Source organism: Coptis chinensis, chromosome 1 (genome assembly GCF_015680905.1).
Source record: "Coptis chinensis isolate HL-2020 chromosome 1, ASM1568090v1, whole genome shotgun sequence".
NCBI lineage: Eukaryota > Viridiplantae > Streptophyta > Magnoliopsida > Ranunculales > Ranunculaceae > Coptis > Coptis chinensis.
In genome coordinates, this window is record NC_141456.1 from 11,951,563 (window position 1) to 11,973,102 (window position 21,540).

Below are 21,540 nucleotides of genomic sequence, written 5' to 3' on the forward strand. Positions count from 1 at the left end.
TGCATTTCTGTCCACCAATAGCCCTGTGTCATAGCCTTATGAGCTAAACTTCGTCCCTTGGAGTGGCTTCCGCATAAGCCGGAGTGAATCTCTTCCAAAACTTGAAGTCCTTCCTGTTTTGAGAGGCATCGCAACATAGGGTTTAAGTCTGAGCCTTTGCGATATAATTGCAAACTTCCGTCAGTAACATATATCACCAAAAACTTTCATGCATCACGTTTGACTCTTTCAACGAGTTTTGGTTCTGGCGGAAGCGAAGAAACTTGCAAGTAGTGGATATAAGGAAAGACACCAATCTTGCTCATCGGAGATCATCACTGGCTCTGATAGTATCATATCGGGAACTTCAGGACTATCAGCTGCTTCATGTACCAACTCACTATCTGTTTCGGAAGCGAATTCAGGAGGAACAAATGGATCTATAGATTCTAATGGAAGATCCAAAGTATAGTCATGTTGTGAATTTTCCATCTCCCTTTTCCGCTTCCGAGTCATGATTGGTGCGATTATCGGGTCGGTTTTTATTTATTAGCATACAAGCAAACCAAGTAATTGCTTTCACGTACATACAAGTCATACAACTCCTTTTCAGTAAAGTCAATGCTTGGCTCTTTCTGGAACTCCACAGTGATGTGTCTTGACTCTTGACTCTTGACTCTTTGAGTGATAGAGATGCTATCAAATTGTTGAGCAAGGCTATGCATCAAACCAAGATAAGCTGCCATACGGTCATCTCTTACTTCAAAAGACCCGCCAAATTGATTGGCCACAAGGCGAGAATCCGTGTAGAACTGGAGCTTTCGCGCCCCCAGTTTCAAAGCTGTTCTCAAGGCACAAATGACAGCCTCATATTCGGCTTCGTTATTTGAAGCGGCGAAGCCAAGTCGCACAAATTTCTCAATCTTCTCTCCACTGGGTGTAATGAAAACGCATCCAATTCCAGACCCAGATTTATTATGGGAGCCATCTGAGTAAACAATCCATAGGTCAATGGGATTAGGAATTGCGTTTGCAAGTTGATTCTTCGCCCCGTTATTGGTGGCAGAATGTCTTCCATAGATTCTTCCTGGCGCAAGAAATCATCAATAGGAGAATCATCAATCGGAAAATCAGCTATCAAATAAGCTAGAGCATGTCCTTTTTCAGCAGTACGACTTTCAAAGACAATGTTGTATGCACTAAGATAACTTTCCCATTCGGCTAATCAGCTTGATTCCTGTGCATTACGAAAGATCTTGCGTAAGGGATACTCAGTATACACTCTGACCAACCTCCCCTGGAAGTATGGTTTTAATGGACGAGCGGCATGAACCAATGCAAGTGCAATTTTTTCCATCTTTGATTAATGAGACTCAGCTCCGGTTAACGTCTTACTGATAAAAAAGATGGGTCTACCATCATCGACGAAAAGAACAGCACTAACAGCTTGAGTTGCAGCTGCTAGGTATATGCCAATAGGTTGACCCGTTGAAGGACTTGTCAATATAGGAGGACTAACCAAGTACTTCTTCAGTTGTTGTAATGTCATCTCACAATCAACGTTCCAAGTTGCCGCCCCTTTTAAAGTCTAGAAGAATGGATGACAACGATCGGAATACTTAGAAATAAATCTATGAAGAGCGGCAAGCCGACCAGTAAGCCGTTGAATTTTCTTCTTATTTTTTGGTGATGGCATATCAATAACGGCGCCAGATCCGATCGATTAGCCTCAATACCTCTACAAGTCATGAGGTATCCCGAGAAATTTTCCAAAGAGAGGCCAAAAGAACATTTGGCGGGATTGATCTCATGTGATACTTGTTAAGCCTATCAAAACAAGTTGAAGATCGGAAAGATGATCACCAAGAAGCTTCGATTTAACGACTATATCATCGATATAAGCCTCCATTATTATCCCCAGCCAGATCGAGAAAAATTGTATTGACAAGCTTTTGGTAGGTTGCACCGCATTTTCAGACCAAAAGGCATAACGATTAGTAGCGAGAAAATGCCTTGGTCGGTAATGAAGGCGGTGAACTCTTGGTCATCCACATTCAAAGAGATCCGGTAGTACCACGAAGAAGCATCCATGAAAGATAGGCGTTGGAAGCCCGAAGTGGCATCCACTAGTTCGAAATTAAAGTGGCAATGGATACGATGAATCGACAAGCTTCGTTAAGGTTTGTAAAATCAATACAAATTCTGATTTGTCCGCTTTTTTGCCTTCGCGACGACATTAGCAAGCCATTTTGGTAAGTAACTTCGTCGGATAAAGTTAACCGCAAGTAGCTTATCAATCTCCTCTTTAACTTTGAGCTTCCGATCAAGTGCCATTCTTCTTGGTTTTTGGCAAACTTGCTTGAAACTTGGATCAATGTCAAGTTTATGACAGGCAACAGAAGGGTCTATTCCCGGCATTTCCTCAATCTTCCAAGTGAAGATACGCTTATTTCGCTGTAAAAGGGAAACCAACTCTTTTTGTTCTACGCTCGAAAGTTCAGCCGAAATAAAAGAGGTTTCTTCTGCTGAATCTCCTACTTGCACTTCCAAAAGTCGATCTACTATAGGCGGCCCTTGCACATGAGCCTCAATATTATAAATGGAGGGCACGCCTCTTGGCAACTGTAACTTGGGTAGAGCACTTGCAAGGATTGTATTACCTCGAACTTCAGATTTTTTATAGTCATCCATTGCTTTGTCATGACAGGCATGGGCAGATACCTGGTCACTACGAACCTAGCAAATATGCCCAGATAATGGGAACTTGACACACTAATGAAATGTGGAGACTACAGCCCCCATGGAATGTATCCAATCTCTGCCCAAAATTGCGTTATAGTGGGAGCGACAGTCCATCAATAAGAAATCGAGCTCAACTTCTTTGTTCATTAATTTGATTGGTAAGGTAATTCTTCTAACCGCTAAAGATGTTGTCCCGTCAAAACCGATGATAGGATTGTCTTCGGTGATGATCATACCCTCGCGAAGTTGCATCTGAGAATAACATCCACTGAAAATGACGCTGGAAGTGGCCCCTGTGTCGATCATTACCCGTTGAACACGAGAAGCACCTATAGACACATAAATTATAACTGCGTCATAATGAGGGTGATATACACCAAGGAGATCATCATCGATGAATCGTGGACTCTTCTTCTTCGAAGTTTGGTCCGGATTCCTTTGACAAAATCGACTTTGTTGATACGGTTAAACTCACCAACATAACTAACTTTCAAACGCTTTTGATTTTTACTCTGACTTTTGGAAAGAGACTCAACATGAGAATGGGAAACATTAATGACATGCTCATAAGTTGCAACAACTGCCTGTTGAGAGTTTTTAGTAAGATATTCGTTTAAAAGTCCTTTCTCCACTAATTTCTGAATCCGACCCCGGAGAGAGCGACAAAGTTCTGTGTCATGGCCATAGTCCTTATGGAATTTACACCGTAAGGCTTTGTCCCTTGTACCTTTGGTATCTTCTGAAAGTGGATAAGGCAGGGAAAGAAGATTCCCACTTTTCAACTTCTCATATATAACAGAGTACTTGGCATTGAGCGGGAGTTTTAGCTCAGGTAGAGTCTTTCCATCACGATTGAAATTGACTTGCTTCTGATTGTCATTTTTTCCATCGTTATGTTGTTGATCTGACTGTCCTTGCTTCGGCTTAGAATTCTTGCTGTCAGAAAAATCTTTACTCCGAATATCTTTGTCTCTTGCTACTTTCGTCGATAGGTTCTCCTCGATACGGATGTGTTGTTCAGCCCTAACATACAGATCGTACCGCATTTTAGAGACATCTTTAATTAGAGAGTGGTAAAGATCCCTTACAATGAAATTCGAACTTCTGTCTCTTTCATAATATAATGCTTCTTTAAAAGGCGAAAAGAAGCATCCCATCGAAAACTTCGGAACATCTGCTGCGCCTTTTGGAACCTAGTAACAAAAGTCACGTAACTTTTCGTCGTTGTTGCTTGATGTTGAAGTGAGTCGACATCTTTGGCGTCTTGCAATTGTGGTGGAAACGATTAACAAACTGATTTTCTAGTTCATTGAATTGGTGAATTAATCTTGAAGGCAACTCACTAAACCAAAGATAATGCTTCTCCCTTTAGAGTTGATGGAAAGAGCTTACATATGGCGGATCATCTCCACCCCATAACACCAATTTATTTTTGAGCGATAGAACATGCAAGCCGGGATCGCCTTCCAGGCTCATCATAAAGTTCAAAATCGGGTTGTTTGAAGTCGGGATGGTGGTAAGCTTCACGAATGTCGGCGAAAACTTATCAAATACGCCATCATTGGCTGTCAAGTTTTTCATTCTTACATCCCTTGACTCTTTATCGTTAAGTTCTTTTGCAATCAAGTCTTTCAACTGTTATTCTGTTAGAGTTAAAGTATTGGCTCGAACAACTGGACCCCCCAGTCGTGCCCACGTGGAGAAGGATACCTTCCATTATCTTTTATTGGAGTTAGAGATCTTTGGCGGTACGCATGATGAGCTCCGACCGGTGATTGTCTTTGTCTATCCCTATAACCAACCTGTCTAGGTCGGTTATCACCCTTGGCCAGGTGGTCGGTATAATTATACCACTTCTCCATGTTTTGTTGCTCTTGTCTGGGATGCCCGCCTTCCCAGTCATGTCGGACATATCTCGGATGGCGGTCTTCCTAAAAATTGCTTCTCACATTAAATCTTCCCTTTGAGATCGGACATGTCTAGGGTAGTAGTTATCCCCTCGCCAATCCGATTCTCCCCATAAGTACGGGTAATAGGGTCATTACTCTTGCGAGCTGCGGTTGATTGTGTTTGAGAAATAACACGCTTCGGTGGGCGATGAAGTGGATGTTCAAGACGGTCTCATACATCGAATGGCTGCGTCCCCTTCGTGGTCGCCTTGATGTTGTTGAATTTGCGGCATCGTCCACCGCTTTGCCTCTTTTCGCTTCCTTCTCGAGTTCCTATTTAAATTTTTGACTCGTCAGAACTCACGCCAACCGTATTAGGGGTGAATTGGTCATTACTATCACTTTTCCATTAGTTGGTGTGAGAGTAATGTCCACGTCCATATCCATGTCAACCGGGGATCGACATGGACGATCGGGCGGACCGCATGGAGGATTACCGACTTGTCGGTTTTCTTGTTGCAAGACTGTTAGGGTTGGTGCCGGCGGTTGTCTTGCCTTTTATGGTGGCGCGGTTCTTGGCTATTCTGATTGGATGTTGAGAATTGATCCTACCACTAAGAGCAACTTGATTATTCAACGATTCTTGCATTGGCCGATTTGAATTTCGAGGGTTGCAATTCCTATTGGTAGGAGGAATATGTTGACTGTTCGGTCTGCTTCTTGTGCTTACCATCTTGATTGTTTCACGTGATAATGGATTAAAAATCCCCACAGACGGCGCTAATTATGTTTTGTGAGTAAACCGCTTCAACCTGGCGAGCAATGGTAAAAAACACACTAAAAAACAGAAATTTGATGTTGGGGGAGATGGCCGAACCAAAATAATAGTCGCCACGTGCCAAGATCTATTATCTAAGGATCAAGTTTCTACGTAGTTCCTTATGAAAAATAGTTTGGTATTTATAGAGGTAGAGTAGAGAGTCCTTGTAGCTCAAGTAATCTTGTAGCTTGAGTAATTGTGATAGACTATAACTCTTAACCCGATAATTATCTCTTTGATAAGAAATGAATCAACATAAATCAATGTATATCATGGCAAGCCATGTGACTAAGGTTCAGCCTTAGACACATGAGTTAATGGGCATATACATCCATGGTATTGCAAATTGAGTTTTAGCCATGTCGATTAAATGAATAAAATAGAGACCCTAATGGGGGATGGACCAATGGAGGTGGGGTTGAAACAGATATAACACAAAATAACACTTAAAATTCTTGGAATCTATTGCCAGTTCCTTGAAATACTTCTTCAGTTTTTTTTTCTTCTGTAAATTTTTCATAGCAAAATAGAGAATGAATCCCGAAAAGTCAGGACAATGGCTAGAAAAAGCATTGTTAAATCTCTGCAAAAATAAACAAACGGGTATTCAATTAGATGCAGATATAATCTCTGGTCTCGTTTCTTACTGTGAACTTGCTCCACCTGAAGATGCCCAAGAATATCTCAGTGTAATCAATCACTCTCTTTACATATTCAATCTATTCATATAGCTTTCTAACTGTTTTGATAATTGGGTGTTGTTTAGTTTCTAGTTTAAGGTATAAAAAGAATACTTTATTGATAAGATTATGGAATATTGGTGTTTGTTCATGATTTCTATGATGGGCTTTTTCATAATTTAAAAAACATTGAAGAAGAAAAAAGAATGTTTCTTTATACTCCATAAGAGTGTTCCTAGTTTGTAATGCCATTGTCTCATAACACTAAGTGAGTCAGTGCAGTTTTCAATTTTGTTGGTTCTGTTATTGGCTTATATTACATTCTCTTCCATAATTTTGTCTACAAGTTACTGATGAACTAAGTGACACTCAGATGTACTTGCTTGCAAGTTGTATTAAGGAGAGCAACGATTTACTGTATTAAGGTGGGGTATCAATTTGCGCTCTTTCTTATCACAGCTCTTCTTAAATTTGATAAGGTTACTGATTTCGCAGGTAAATTTTTTCTGCTTATATCGCTTAATTTCACATTTTAGCTCAAACTATTACTTGTTCATAAAGCTACAAGTGGTGGGGTTCTATGATACTTTGACATACTCATAGAATTCATAAACCTACTCAAATTTTCTGATACAATTGAGTCTATAGAGATTGTGATCATGAATAATTTCACCTAAACATTTTTTATATGGTAATGATGAGTTAAGTTACTATTAAGGACACTTCGGTATAGATAAGTCATCTTATAGGTTACTCGATGCAATTTGGTATATCAAGATGCCTTTTATGTTTCTATGATGCCGATACGTTTGGACTTTGATATTGTTCTCTGGATTTAGCAGGAAGCACAAATTTTATTATAATTTATGTATTGACTTTGGTGCTGAAAGGAGATTGGCATTTTAGACAGGTAAAATCGTTGCTTCAGTTGCGTCATCTAGTATAATTATGAAATCCTTGTTGCTTGTCATCTTCAGCTTCTATTCTATACTCGAATTGTCTTGGTTAATGACTTGCATCCTTCTTTACTTGTCACAAAGAAAAGTAATTTCATGATACAGATGCTTTTGCATTATCATTGTTTCTGTATATGCTTTAGTTTGTATGTTGAATATCTGAATTGTTTCTACAATATTTTTAAGTTTGTAACGAGTGTGTCATATATTCGTGTGTTGTGTGCCAGGACATTGGTGGATATATTGGGAGCTTACATTTTCAAGTTGTCGTAGAAGATGGAGTGATCTGGATCAAATGGAACTTGGAAGGCTAAAAACTGGATCGCTCGCAATAGTGAACCATTTTGACTTTTGTATCGTAACTTGTTATAAGTTGTAAGATACTTTTTATGTAAGTTGTGCATAAAAATAAATCAGTGTGGTTGGGCTTTATGTGTTGATGTTTGGGTCTTGTAACTTTTGTCCACAGTGGTATATGTCTTATTTGCTAATGGTACTTATAGATTTTTTTTGAAACACAGGTTTTCAAGTTTTAGGTGCAATTTGAAAGCTCAGTACCAATATTTTTTTTTTGGTTCCTGTAATTGATTTGGAACGGATATGGAGTGTTCCAAAATTTTCATTTGGAACGGATCTAAGGTGTTCCCTGGTTTTCATTTGGAACGGTTGGAAAGTGTCCCATAACAACTTTGTAACAGAGTGCATCCGATCCAAATTATAAAACAGGAACACACCAAAAGTGTTCTGTCAATTTTGGAACACAGGTAACAGAAACCCTTGTTGTCCGTTCCAAATCTCTTCAGGAATAGTTTTTGTCCATTCCAAAACCGAAAAAATGGTGTAGTGAGCTGCAACACTTGTCTCAGGACTTTCAAATGATGGTAAAGCTCCAACATTCGCCTTTCCTACGCTTCTTTCTTCAGGTGCTGCTGGAGCAATGAAAAAGGAGAAACTATGAAGGAAATTCTAAATAATGCATGGCCTGGACTCATGAAATCTCCTTTGACTTTATATGTGTCGATGTGTTATAATTTGTAATACTGTACCTGAGATGAATAAGGTGTAAAGGAACCAAGGTTTGTAACTGTAACATTTGGAAGCCTGTTTGTTGGATTTTATCATCCTTCATCTCCTAATACCAGGGTAATTATTGGTAATATAATGCACAAGAAAGTTAAATAACTATGGCGTATTTAAGAATACGATTACTTGTTTAGCTTCTTGAGAGCTTTATTCTATCTACTTCTTTTATCCAAGGACAACGTTTTTCTAAGGAGTAAGTACTTATCCAGATTTTGGAGGAATGAACCCTTCACTAAACTAGATTTTTGTTGAAGTATGTAGTGTCGGTCTCACACATTCTATAAGTGTGAGACCGTACCTTATTTAGCATGTTGCTATTTTGGTTATTCTATCTCTAGTATAAATATATGTATTATAGGTTAGAGTAAATATACTCTAAACCCTACCTTCTTTTTGTGCCTCCATCTTTTCTTCTTCTTTTTCTTCTACACACTCAATCCCTTTAACTTAACAAGCTAACCACCATATGTATCTCCTAGCATAAATAACATGGTATCGGAGCCGACTCTGTTTAGAGAATGCTAGGAGAGAGATCCTCAGTTTCAAGGTTCCAGTTTTAGTATTAGTTGTTGTCTTAATATTGTTTCGCTTCCGCAATCTCTCGGTATTGATAAAGAGAAGTAAGTAAGGTTTTCATAAGGCGAAGGCGTGGTATCGTCATCTCGTTGGTTTTCTCAATCTCTACGTGCAGGCGCGGGTCACGCTCAGTTAAAGCTTCTTCGAAGCGCGCCACACGCTCGTAGTTCTTTGTCTCGCAGTTTCGTATTCTTTTTCATCAAGTGAGTTTTTCTTCTCTTTACAATGATTGATGTTGTTCCAAAATCCGATGAATTCGGTAATATATCTATTTTCCATGTTGGTATGACCTCTATCAAATTGGAGGGTGTTGCCAATTACCTTCAATGGGTAGAGGCAATTACTGTTTATCTTACTGTAAAAGGTAAGAAAAATCATCTGATAGATCCCCCAGATGATAAAGGAAAGACAACCTGGACGAAAGATGACGCCTTGGTTAAGAATTTCCTGTGGAATACTATAGAGCAAGATGTTTGTAATACTATGCGGTTTTTTAAAACCTCGAAGGAGATTTGGGAGTATCTACAAGAATCATACTCTCAATCTCAAAATACTTCTTGTATCTTTCAGTTGTATGAGAACATCTTTGATCTCACTCAAGGAGATATGTCTATCTCTGAATATTACAATCACTACACCAGAATGGTCAATTCCTAACAAACCCTTTTTTTCATTTCTAACGGATATAACTGTTACCAATTTACTTACGGATATATCCGTTACTCCTTAAGTTTTTTGTTAGTATATATCCCAATTTATTTTTTTGACCCAACTTTTAATATATTTTACCGATAAAAAAAGAAAAATCGAGAAAAAAAAATAAAATAAAACAAAAGCCTAAAAGCCAAAAAATCAAAAGAAAGTATAAGTCTAACTATCTACGCCTCTTCACTCTCCTTCCCATTACCCATTTCAACTCCACCAAACTCAGAAACAATCTCCATTACCCATTTCAACTCCACAGCAGTTCAACAACTACTCTGGGTTTTCAGGTACGTTTTTTTTTTTTTTTTACTTTACTTATATGAACATTGGGTGGTGAATATTGGGCTTGTTCTTTTTTTGGTATTTGGAAGATTAACATACGCTGATTCTGATATATGTCCTGTGATTTCACTAACTGATTCACTGTTGTTGGATTCGATTTCGATCTTTCCAGGTGGAGACTTGTTCTCTGGTGTTACTGAGGTGAGTTTTATTTTATTGCTTTTTAATAAAGATTTCATTTTTATTGTTTTTATTTGATTTTTATTGTAATTAGTTATTATTTAGCTTTGATTCTTGAATACAATCGATTAATTGCCTCCCAGTTATTTACAATAGTGAAAAATAATTAAGAAACACACAAGCTATTGAATTTTATCTGCAATGCCCAATATATTTTTATTTTTCGATTTGTTATTGGTGCATTTTGGATTGAAGGGAAACAATAATGTTAACACGTAGACATTCAAATTTTTTCGTTATCTCACCATCCGTTGGCTAAAAATTATTTTTTGTAGATTGTTGTTTTGGGTGCATTTTCCAAATTGATTATATTTCTTTTTCTAATGATAATAATAGTAACAATAGTAGGGGAAAAGGACTCAAACATCAAAAGAAGAAGCTCCACAGTTTTTTTTTTTTTAAGAAAGGCGATAGTTTTCTTCTTAAGTTTGGTCAATTCAATCGAAATTCGTATGGTGTTGAGCTTTTTTCATATGGGCGCTGCACATTATGTGGAATTGTGGCCCATAAATGTGAAGACGTGATTTTGAATTTGATTGGGGTGAGTCCACTATTGTATCCAGTGAAGGATATTTTGGTTGCTGATTTCCAAACTTTTTGAGTTGCTAATAAAAGTAAGTGAATATTTTTGAGTTGTATCACAAGGCCAAAATAAAATCAAGAACCAAACGCAGATCATCGAAAGAGAAAGAAGTAAAGGTAATACAAAAATTAGATGATGACGTCTTTATTATACAGTTTGTAAAGGGTGTATGGTGTATAATGTATAGTTCAGAGGATACATCATTTGAGGTTTTGAACTTTGGAAAAACCAGTACTTCAAATTAACTTGAACTACGTGTTTTTAGATTAGCGGCGACTTCAATTTCGCACTCGGGTTTACTTGCTTTCTACGGAAAATGGTGACCTGTTTTTTAGAATGTTTAAACTTACCACAATTACTCTGTTTCGATTAGCTGGTCGGCTGGTCTTGGGTAATTCAGTTTGTTCAGTGAAAGAATTCACTGCTCGATTAGTTTAGCCCTGTCTCTACTCTCGAGTCTTGAGCAGCAGCTGTGACTTGTTGGCCCATATTTCACTGCCTTGACAAAACACCATAACAATTTAATTGGGAGACAAGCTTCAAGTGGTGGGTACTTAGCACTTCCACTGTTTTTGGATACGCAGATTCTCAATGATTCCCTATCAAGTCAAGAAAAAAAAGAAAATGATCTAGCTGCCTTTTACAACGATGTGGCCTATTTTAAGATATTTTATACACATGGTTTAGAGCCTTCCAATCATTCCTTGGGAATTTGGTCACCGATTTGCATGATATTTGTTTGTTGAAATGCTTCAGTAAAAGTTTGGTCAATCTCGTTGCAAAGATGGCATTTATTAGACTAAAAAATGAGATGGGTATATTAGTGAACAGCTTGTGCATGTCTAGAAGATGGAATCATGTGGCTACCGCAGCTGTTCCTAGCCATTGGGTAATACTTCAATGATGAGTCATGGGAATGTATTTTTATTGCCCGAGAATGATAAAAATTTGGAAATGCCCAGTTTTGAGTTAGGTAATAATATTGGATCTATGGAACTCATGGTGTTCCTAAAAGAAAGGTAATCTTGTTTTTGAGTAAAAAAGTTGGTTTCTTTTCCCTGGATTTTGGGTGTGTATAAATGGGTGATGGTTGTTTGTGCTTTTGGTGATTTATGTTCATACATTAATTAGTATTGCTTTGCTAGGATTTCCGTTTCAATAATGTCTTTGAATACTTTTTCGTTGTAGTTCAAACGAAAATGATTTGAAGACCGGGATGACCTTTACCTGATTTGAAATGATTATCCGATTAGTGTTTTTTTGCATAATTATTCATCTTTTACTGCTTTATGTTTGATCAATAATATGTGCCAAATGTTATAGATAAACATTGTTTGGTATGAAAGCTATAGTTACCTTGTTAAAGGCATGAAGAGTTTTCATTTCAGATCAAAGCGATTCTAAATATCTTAGAATGCACGATTTGATTGAGAATTCACTGGAAAATACTAATTGATTGTATGTTAATCTATTCATGGCATCCTCAATTTGTTGTTGTCTGCAGGATTTGTAAGTGGGAGTAGTGCATACTAGGCAGGTTGGCTTAGAAAAACAACCGAAAGATAGAATTTTCTGAAAATGTTGGTGTATGACACTTATCCATTGTGTAGCTGTTTTTCTCATACTTGATATGTTTCCTTTTTGAAGGGTTGATTTGTAAGAAACAAATATGGCGTTAAACTTTGATGTAGTTGTGGTTGCCATGACTTGGAACCTATTAGTGTTATCATGACTTAGAATCTTAATTGTACATAGATGTCAATTCTTTTTTATTAGTTTTATGTCTTGACTTGCCTTGTTGTAAAGAAATCAAGGCCTTCCTCGTGTATTTAAGTTTCTGGTGCAGATGGCAACATGGATAGAGATGATGAGATGCTTGGAGCAATTAGTAGTCACCGGGGGGGGATCGTAAGCCCCAGTTAGTTTTTTTTCCTTCTTCTTTCCATTAGCTATTTTAATTTGAAGTTTTACTTTTATTTGCCACTAATGATTGTGTAATTGTTTGATGCATGTGAGGTTCATAATGTTGGAACTCCATTGTTGCTACTTGTGATTATCGCAAACATACCGGGTACATACTATCCTTCTATCTGTTTTTCTTTTTATTATTATTTTGGCTTTTCTAGTATATGAAAACAATGACGTAACTAGTACATACCTTCCTTCCGGTTTCGTATCGAGACTACCTTTGCACAATGAACCAATGAACACGCGATGATCCTTTCACTCGCTTTCTTGAGCCAGAAAAGTTTAAGAGAAGTTCCTTTAGTTACTACGAGTTCCTTTAGCAGTAGAAAATTCTTTTTGATCTCAAGTAAAAAAAATTCAAAAAGTTTTTTTTCTGTTTAGAGATTTGTGAGTGGTTTTTTGTTTGACTCCGATCTGTTATATTTATGGTAGTGTGTTTTAAAAAAAAAAATTATTATTATAGTTGGTTTATTAATTCTGTTGTTTGGTTTTTACAGAAATTGTAGATAAGAGAGAGAGATATTATCAGACTCAACTCTGGTGTGATAAGCCCAAGCTAATTCTCACAACTTGTAAAATGTAAGATCTCTGTTTGTCATTTTTGAGAATTTGATTTTATGGGGATGGGTGGATTGTGGGTTCCTCGGTCTTTCATCTTATCCGTTAAGGAATTCTCATACTTGATTCAATTCATGGTCTATTGAGTATTAATCTCTCTTCACATCCCGCAAGTAACTGCGAATCTTTGTAAATCCTGTGTGGGTTTCTCTTTCCAACTTATGGACGTTGAAATTTTATTTTCCAAATTTACTTGCATGTGGTGGGAATCTGTGTGCATGAGTAAATGGAGTAATTGGGTGTCATCTGAGATCTTCAATGGGCTTCTACTTGTAGTGGAATCTATATAATATTCTTTTTTATCAACTGAAGGCATTTTTTTTTAGAGAGAATTGTTGTTAGTTATGCATTTCTTTCTCCTTAGTATCACCATAAGTTGGAGCACATTTCTTTCTCCTTTGTTTCAATGCTTTTTATGATTGAATTATGGTCACCGTTGTAATGTGACAAGCACATTATCATCTTGTCTGTTTGATCATTTTAGTTGAGGGTTTGCTGAATTAATGATCCGTCTTTCAATTTTGTAGACCGTGAATCGTCTTTGAAGGTTGGTTCTACGCTGTTGAATCATTATATGGTATATGTTTGTAAGATATGGTGATCTGACGAAAAGGCTAGATTATGGATATAATGGCTTTTCAGGTGCCTACAATACCCAAAGCTTCTAGATCAGCTCGGGTAAATACTCCTACCATTTTGTATGTCTTCCTAATTTTACCAAATATGAAAATGGTTCAACTTCTAATTTGTATTTTACGGTTTTGGAAAACGTTCTTATAAAAAAAAAGTGAAGACAATAGTATGTGTGCATTTGAGTTGCTTGCTACTGTAGGCTGGAAACTTATTGCAAGAGAGAGAAAGTACTCCTATTTCTAGTAATGTATCCCCGAAAAGTTATTGCAAGAGAGGGAAAGTACTCTGCTTCAAGTAATGTATCTTACGGTAGAGTTCAACCCACAATTGTCAAAGATACCATTAAGAAGGAATTGCTAGATGAAGAGAAACCACTAAAACTAGAACCCCGCGGATCAAGGAAGCTCGATGAGAGTGTTTTTGCTTCTGAATTTGGCTTGCAAGGTAGCAATAAGGATCGCGTTCGGATAATGGTATTTGCTTCAAGATTCGGTGTTTGTGAAAAGCGTAAAAGAAATGGGAAGGTTACCAAAAACAAAGAGATGTTCTACAGATGTCTTTGAATCCTACAAACGGGAAGTTGAGCCGAGGGCGCTAAAAGATTGGTACCTTACCAAATGGTAATGTGCCCGACACGCAGTTCTGAGTACCCAATGGATTTAGATACTAAACCCCCTGCACTTGTAAGTTCCGATAGTAGTGTGAAGGTGCCTTTGTGCACCGACCCCATTCTTCATGGTCCTTTTCCTAGGTACCATGATGATGTAAAATTAGTTAGTAAAGATGATGACGAAAACTCTTACGGGTGCACCCAACCTAGCACCGTGACTTTGAAGACTTTTAGGGCACCACCACGTATTGGTGACCACAGGGATCTGAAAGCTGTTGGCATCCGTGGATCTTTGGAAAGTTGCCCGAAATTGAAAGATGGGGATCTTTTTAATAGTGGTAAGCTTCTTTCTGGTTTATTTATATCGTATCCCGCCCGTTGAGTTGGTATTTTGTCAAATCTTAATTCAATGATCACATTTTAATTGGGGTTCTCTTATTTTTATAGATGGGGACATGAAGCCTGTTTTCCTTGAAGGAAAAAAACTTGTTACACGCCAAAGGTCTCAAAGGAGCTATCCTTTTAAGAAAAGGAGGCTATATGAGCAAAGCTCGGTGTCCACATCCTGAGAGGGATCGATGAGTGAAGGAAATTCTAGTTCGTTCAAGAAGGTCAAGGATAATGAACTCTATTTTGGAGGAACAAACAAATGGAGGTCTATATTTGACCATGTTATCGACTTTGTTTAACTTTTTACCTTTGTGCAATGTTTTCTTGAAGATCATTGTTTGTTTTGCAGCAAGTGGGGCTTCATGTTCACAGTGGCTGCTCAAGACTCGTCCTCCCAGTCAAAGATTCTCATGGTAATAGAAATTGATTATGTGTCCTTGAATGATATTGGCCCTTCGACATTTAAGGAGTTCTTACATGCACTTATCTTCCTTATCTCGGTGAAGCTCGATTATCAAGTCCTTCAAGATACGGAACTCTTTATCGAGATTCGGAAAGTGCAACTTGTTGGTTCACCAAGGTAATCTGAGCTTCCTATTTTAGTATTGTGGTTTCGGACATTCTCAGAGCGGTCTTTGTCCCAAATAACTAAGCTTTTCTTGTCCAACTTGGTTGATTTTTTATTTAAAAGCGGTATCCATCTCTGCTGTTTTTTAATTGTGTCTTTGTTGGCATGTTATTTGTTTATAGAGAACAAGAATGGAAGCGGTAACTGCTTTTACTTGGGGAGGTCTCTCGTGTTGATGTATACGGGGAAAGAAGATTAGGGACAACAACAAGACATTACTGCAAACTGGAATCTCTCATAGCAATAAAAGGTTGGATGGATTGGGCTTCTCACTCGAGCCAAATGTTGTAAATTCTCCACCACCTCTCTACCCTCAAGACCCTCCCTTTCTGCTCCATTGTGAGGCACAACCACTAACTAGGTAAGTGATCCGCTCAAAAATTTCAAATGATGACACCGTTCTTGTTAAGTACCGAGACCTTTTGATGTGTCAATCTAATGCTTTCTTGAGCGAACAATAGTTACTACGAGTTCCTTTAGTATCGATTCGTTTTGTTACTACTTGGCATTATTTATTGATAGGGACGAAAAAGCAGGTTTGATGGGTTAGTCATTAGTAGGTTATATGCTTGTATAGGAGGTGAAATAGTATTACAAACATTAATGCTTTGAAAATGCAGAAACCGTCGTGTTTTAGGATTCGGTTTTCTCTTGATGAGGGTGCAAAAGTTAGCTTCCAAATGAAAGGATTATATAATTTATTTACCGATCAACTTTTCAAACCGGCCGGTTTTATTGTAGCACTACTTTTATTAGGAGACCGCCCCAAGATCTTGGGGCCACTCCCCCTTTGCCTATTGGTTTTGACTTTTGAGTTGGAGGCTCCAAAGTTAATCCATTCTCCTCCTTTCTTCCTTCATAAATACTTGTTTTGTGCTTATTGGTAGATAATGATAAACTAAGAGCAAACCTCTTTAATTTCATGAGGCGATGGCCTACTTCACAATTGCTTGTGGGACACTAAATTATGTTGCTCAAGAGGTATTTTTCTGGTTCTATGCTGTTTAATCATGAATTGGTTTTCACTATTGCATCTTATGACAGTTTGTATTTTTCTGGGTTTTTTCTTATATTAGGTTCTTAATGATTAAGGTTATGATGGAACAACAAATGGATATATGGTCCCCGTGGAGTGATTCTTTTTGTTCTTATGGCTCACTACTTGCCTTTTGACGAGTCAAATCTAATATCTCTGTCTTTAAAGGTGACTACTTAAATATGATTTCCTTCCTAATTCAATATTAATATTTGATCGAGAGAAGTGTTGCATGATCTAGTTCACTCGAACTACGAGATCAACAAGGCTGATTTTACGTGTCCTTCATGGTTTTAGGCCCAAATATGAAAGAACCTAATTAAAAGCGCATCCTTGACCCCAATCCTCTTCTTCAGAGTTGTCTCCACTCTCGAAAAGCTTCTTCCACGCTAGTGGTTTTATAGTTAAACTTCTGACCCCAAGCCCAATCTTTGAGCTCGTTTTGTCTTGAAATCAAAGATCGTAGATTTGATGTGTTTGGCTTTTCTATAATGTTACACCTTTTTATGTTCCCCGAGAGAATTACAATCCCTGACATACTAGAAAATGAATGGTTTAAGAAAGGGTATAGACCACCAGACTTTGAACAAGGAGAAGACGTAAGCCTCGATGATGTTGTTGCTGTATTTAACGACTCAAAGGTATGATCACTAATTTCTGATGAATTGAGCCCTTATGCTTTGTTTTTTTTTTATTTCTCGTGCTCAGTGGTGTTATTGTAACTGTAAGAGTATGATTATGTTCACCAGCCACTGGTCAAAACAACAACCAAAGCCCGACATGGTTTTTTCCTTTGCAATTTATCTCCTAAAATTTCATTTTTTCGGATTGACTAATGAATGCTCCTTTGTAATCGTTTGTTTACACCTTCCAACTATAGGGTCTCGTCGGTAGAAACACGTTTTACTTCTCACCGCAAATGAAATAATGTCTAAAATAGAGGAAGCTGCCAAACCTCTTGGTTTTAATGTGCACAAGAATAATTACAAGGTAAAACGCTGCATCTTAATATGGTATATTGATAAGGGCGCCTCCACAAGTTATATGATTAAGCATTTTTAGCAAAATTATTTGATTAACTTGGCAATATGCCAACCATATTGCGATGAAGTTGAAAGGTGACAAGACTGGAAGAAAGGGCCATCTTTTTATGCCGCCACGAGGTACAAAATGATTCCTTGAGCAATATGAACTCGGTTCTTATCGTGGGCTTCTGCTATAACATGGTATTTACTACCTTTTCTTTTCTAGGTTTCGGTTACAATTGATGGTTATCAAGAAAAGATTCTGCCCTTTTCCTGCGGTCGATCGGGATTGTATATCGAGGGTTCGGTTTCTCCACCGATTTCTGGTGTTGATATAAGAGTTGTAACTGCAGATAATAGTGGCGGCGCCTCCTCTGCAAAAGGTGAATTAGTCTTGGAAACGACAAACCCGAACCGGATGGTTTCTTTATTGGTGGGCCTATATATGATGATCTTTGATTACGAGATTGAGGCTTCAAAGGTTTGAAATTTAAATGATTTGATTTTCTTGATAATATATTCTTTGGGCTGCTTGCAAATCTTTTTCCAAACCTTGCGAACCTTTTGTATTGCATTGACAACCCATATGTTTGGATACCTCATATTTAAATTGGACCAGATATCTAAGCTGAGTCCTAGTAGTGTTGATGTAGTATGGGGACTTGGAAGTATGCATCTGTTCATCTCTTTGCCTTGATTTTATCTATGATGTTGATAGTTGACATGCTATTTTTCGGATAGCGATATTTGTACACTTGTAGGTGACTAGGTGCGATTCTTTGTAAAATTAGCTAGTTTCAGTTTTTGCCTTTCACTTTCCATTTTATATTGTTTAAAGTGATCTTGATGCATTTTGTCTTTCAATGAGGTGATGTTAAATAGTTATTGTGGTGGGCCTCTAGATAAAGAACGTTGTTCTAATTTTGTGCTTAATTGTTTGCAGCTCGGTTATCATTTAAAATCAATTGGATCAAGTTCCTTTTCTTGTCAGAAGCTTAGTCAAATTGCCATATGTATATACCCTAGAGAAGAATCTTCAGAGTTATTTCCTTCTATTCTACTGTCACTAAGTGGTGAAGATGGCTATAGATGAGAACTTGTGCTTTGGGTTCTCTATCTTTTGGTGCCCTCTTTCTTATATCTGTATTCTTGGGGTCCAAAGATTTTCTATTGTTAAGATTGTGTTGTGTTAGACCTTGGTCATACATGGGCCCCTGATACACGCTGGTACATACCTATAGCATCAGTAAAGAATCACCACTCTTGAAGCTTTTTAGATCTCTGTAGAATTCGGAAGAAGCGTCGATGGCGAAGGAGAGGGTCCAGTAATCAATTTGCTTCTCCATAGTCTCCTGACTTAGTACATTCATGTCCACCACTCTGGAAGGCTTTGGGAGCTCCTTTCTCTGCCCAGCCTCGGTGAAAATTTTGTACTCATCATATCATTGTATATAAGTATGAGAAGTCGATCCATAGTTACGCTTCTACTCATCGACATTATTTGACCAAATTTGTATTGGATATTATTTGACCCGGGAGGGATTTTTTTTTTTTTTTATTTAGTGGCTACGGTTTACTAACGGATATATCCGTTACAAATAATAGTTAGTAAACAAGTGACCACATCCATTACTAACGGTTATATCCGTGAGAAACAAATTATTTTCCGCTTAGAAACCGGCGCCAAACTTGACTAACACTTATATCCGTTACAAATGACAAATTTAATCGGGTCCGCGAGTTGTTGGCTATCCGTTACAAATAATTTTAGTAACGGATATAACCGTTACTAATATTATTAATCGATGAACGGTTATATCCGTTACTAAAAGTTAACCTAAGTGAGAGTGGCCGCCTTAACTAACGGATATAACCGTTAGTAAAAATATTAGTAACGGATATAACCGTTAGTAAATGTCTTTTCTGGTGTAGTGAATTCTCTTCGTAGCAAGTGGGAAGAACTGAATATATATCACTCACTTACTACAAACATAAATCAGTTGAAGAAACAAAGAGAGGAATTTAGAGTCTCCAAATTCCTATTAGGGTTACGTCCCGAGTTTGCTAATGTGAAAGCCCAAGTTCAAGCTGAATCTAAGCTCCCTACTCGATCTGTCTGAGGCTTACTCTCGTTTGTCTCGTATTACTACACCTCCTCCAAGGCACAATGACAGTGCGACTTTATTGATCCATCCAAGTAGTAATAACAACCCCTCTTCTGGTCGTGGTAATGGCGGTAGAAGAGGTAGAGGGGGTCGTGGCCATGGGGTGGTCGTTACCCGCGGAGTGGTCGCGGGTTAGAGTGGTATTGGCAGTTTTGAGCCTTGTGAGCATTGTGGCCGCACAAATCATAGTTCTGATTTTTGCTAGGATATAACAGGACGCCCACCTTTGCACAAAGCCAACAATGCCACAGTAGTAGATCAGAAAGTGACTGATTTTCAACGAGTTCAAGAAGACTTTGCAGCCCTGATGAAGCGGATACAAGCTATTCCCAGTTCATCGAGTTTGTCATTTCAGGTAAAACATGTCTTCATACAAGTGGTAAGAACTCTTGGGTTATTGACTCGGGGAGCTTACGATCATATAACGGAGTAATCCCCGGTTTTTCTAGTCTTGCGTATACTCACACACCATCATATGTCACATTAGCAAATGGGGCTAAGGCTAGTATTCTTGGTCGGGGTACTATTCAGTTAACTCGTAATATATCTATTGTCTCAGTCTTGCTTATTCGAAATTTCCCCTTTAATCTATTGTCTGTTCATCGTCTCACCCAATCTCTTCACTGTAATGTCATGTTTTCTTCCACTCATGTTGTGTTTCAGGATCTACAGACAAAGACACTAGTTGGTGGGGGGGTATGAGCACGGGGCATCTATTACTTTCAAGATGATTATGGGCACTCTCACCAGAAGCATGCTCTTACAGTCTCAGTCTCTCCTGTTCAGTGGCATAGACGTCTTGGTCATCTTCCTCTGGCTAGTTTGCGAAGTTTAGTTCCCAGTATTTCTTCTAGTATTCAGTCTTTAAGTTGTGAGGTTTGTGAGTTAGCTAAACATCGTCGTGCTACTTACTAAAATAGGTTAAATAAGTGTTCTAGTGTTCCTTTTCAGTTAGTCCATTCAGATGTTTGGGGTCCTTGTAGAACCACTAGCCTTTTTGGAGCCAAGTATTTTATTACATTTATAGATGATTTTTCTCGTATTTGTTGGGTATATATTATGCAAAATCGTTCTTAAGTATTCTCTGTTTTTCAAAAATTCTATGCTGAGATTACTAATCGGTATTCTGCACACATACATGTTTTTCGAACTGATAATGCCAAAGACTATACCTCTACAATATTCCAGAGTTTTTTAGATGACCATGGCATTACACATCAAACCTCCTGTGTGGATACACCTCAACAAAATGGGGTTACTGAGAGAAAGAACATACCCATTCTTGAAGTCGCCCGATGCTTAATGTTTCAAACAAATCTCCCAAAGTTTTATTGGGCAGAGGCAGTCCTTACTGCCACATACTTGATTAATCGTATGCCCTCTTCAATATTAGGGGGGAAAACACCACACTCTGTTCTTTTTCCTGGTCAATCTTCTTTCCATCTTCCCCCTCAGATTTTTGGTTGTGTCTGCTTTGTTCATAATCTTCAGCCGGGTCGTGATAAGTTAGACTCTCGTGCTATTAAGTGTGTTTTCCTTAGGTATTCCGTACATATAAAGGGTACAAGTGTTATAGTCTTCATCTGCGCAAATCATTTGTCTGTGTTGATGTTACCTTTTTTGAAGATGTCCCGTTTTACTTTTCAGAAGGGAAGATGTCCTCTGAACCATTTGAGGATTGTGTTATGCCATCAGGTATTGCTGGATATGATCTTGGTGAACATGAGGGAGCTCGTGAAGAAGGAGCGCGACCTGCGCCCATAGATGGCCTTACAGAGCGCGACCTGCGCTCATTTGATGGTCGAGGTCCAGGCGATGGAGCGCACCTTGCGCCCGACCTGCGCTCCCTTGATGGTCGAGGTCTAGGCGATGGAGTGCACCCTACGCCCACTAATAGCCTTCCAGAGCGCGACCTGCACTCTCTTGATGGTC

The 21,540-nt window shown here is 38.2% G+C and overlaps 2 long non-coding RNA genes across 3 annotated transcripts; both read left to right on the forward strand.

Annotated features, from left to right (window-relative positions):
- Positions 1–5,907: 5,907 nt before the first annotated feature.
- Positions 5,908–7,498, forward strand: LOC147522160 (uncharacterized). Of its 2 annotated transcripts, none has more exons than XR_015195040.1 (4): positions 5,908–6,119; positions 6,484–6,605; positions 6,950–7,020; positions 7,294–7,498. It is a non-coding gene; the product is annotated as an uncharacterized LOC147522160 (long non-coding RNA). The 2 variants fall into 2 exon arrangements; XR_015195047.1 differs by having other exon boundaries at positions 6,953–7,020.
- A 2,122-nt stretch (positions 7,499–9,620) lies between these two features.
- LOC147522161 (uncharacterized) lies at positions 9,621–13,082 on the forward strand. The gene is made up of 3 exons (XR_015195050.1): positions 9,621–9,717; positions 9,885–9,913; positions 13,001–13,082. It is a non-coding gene; the product is annotated as an uncharacterized LOC147522161 (long non-coding RNA).
- Positions 13,083–21,540: the final 8,458 nt, after the last annotated feature.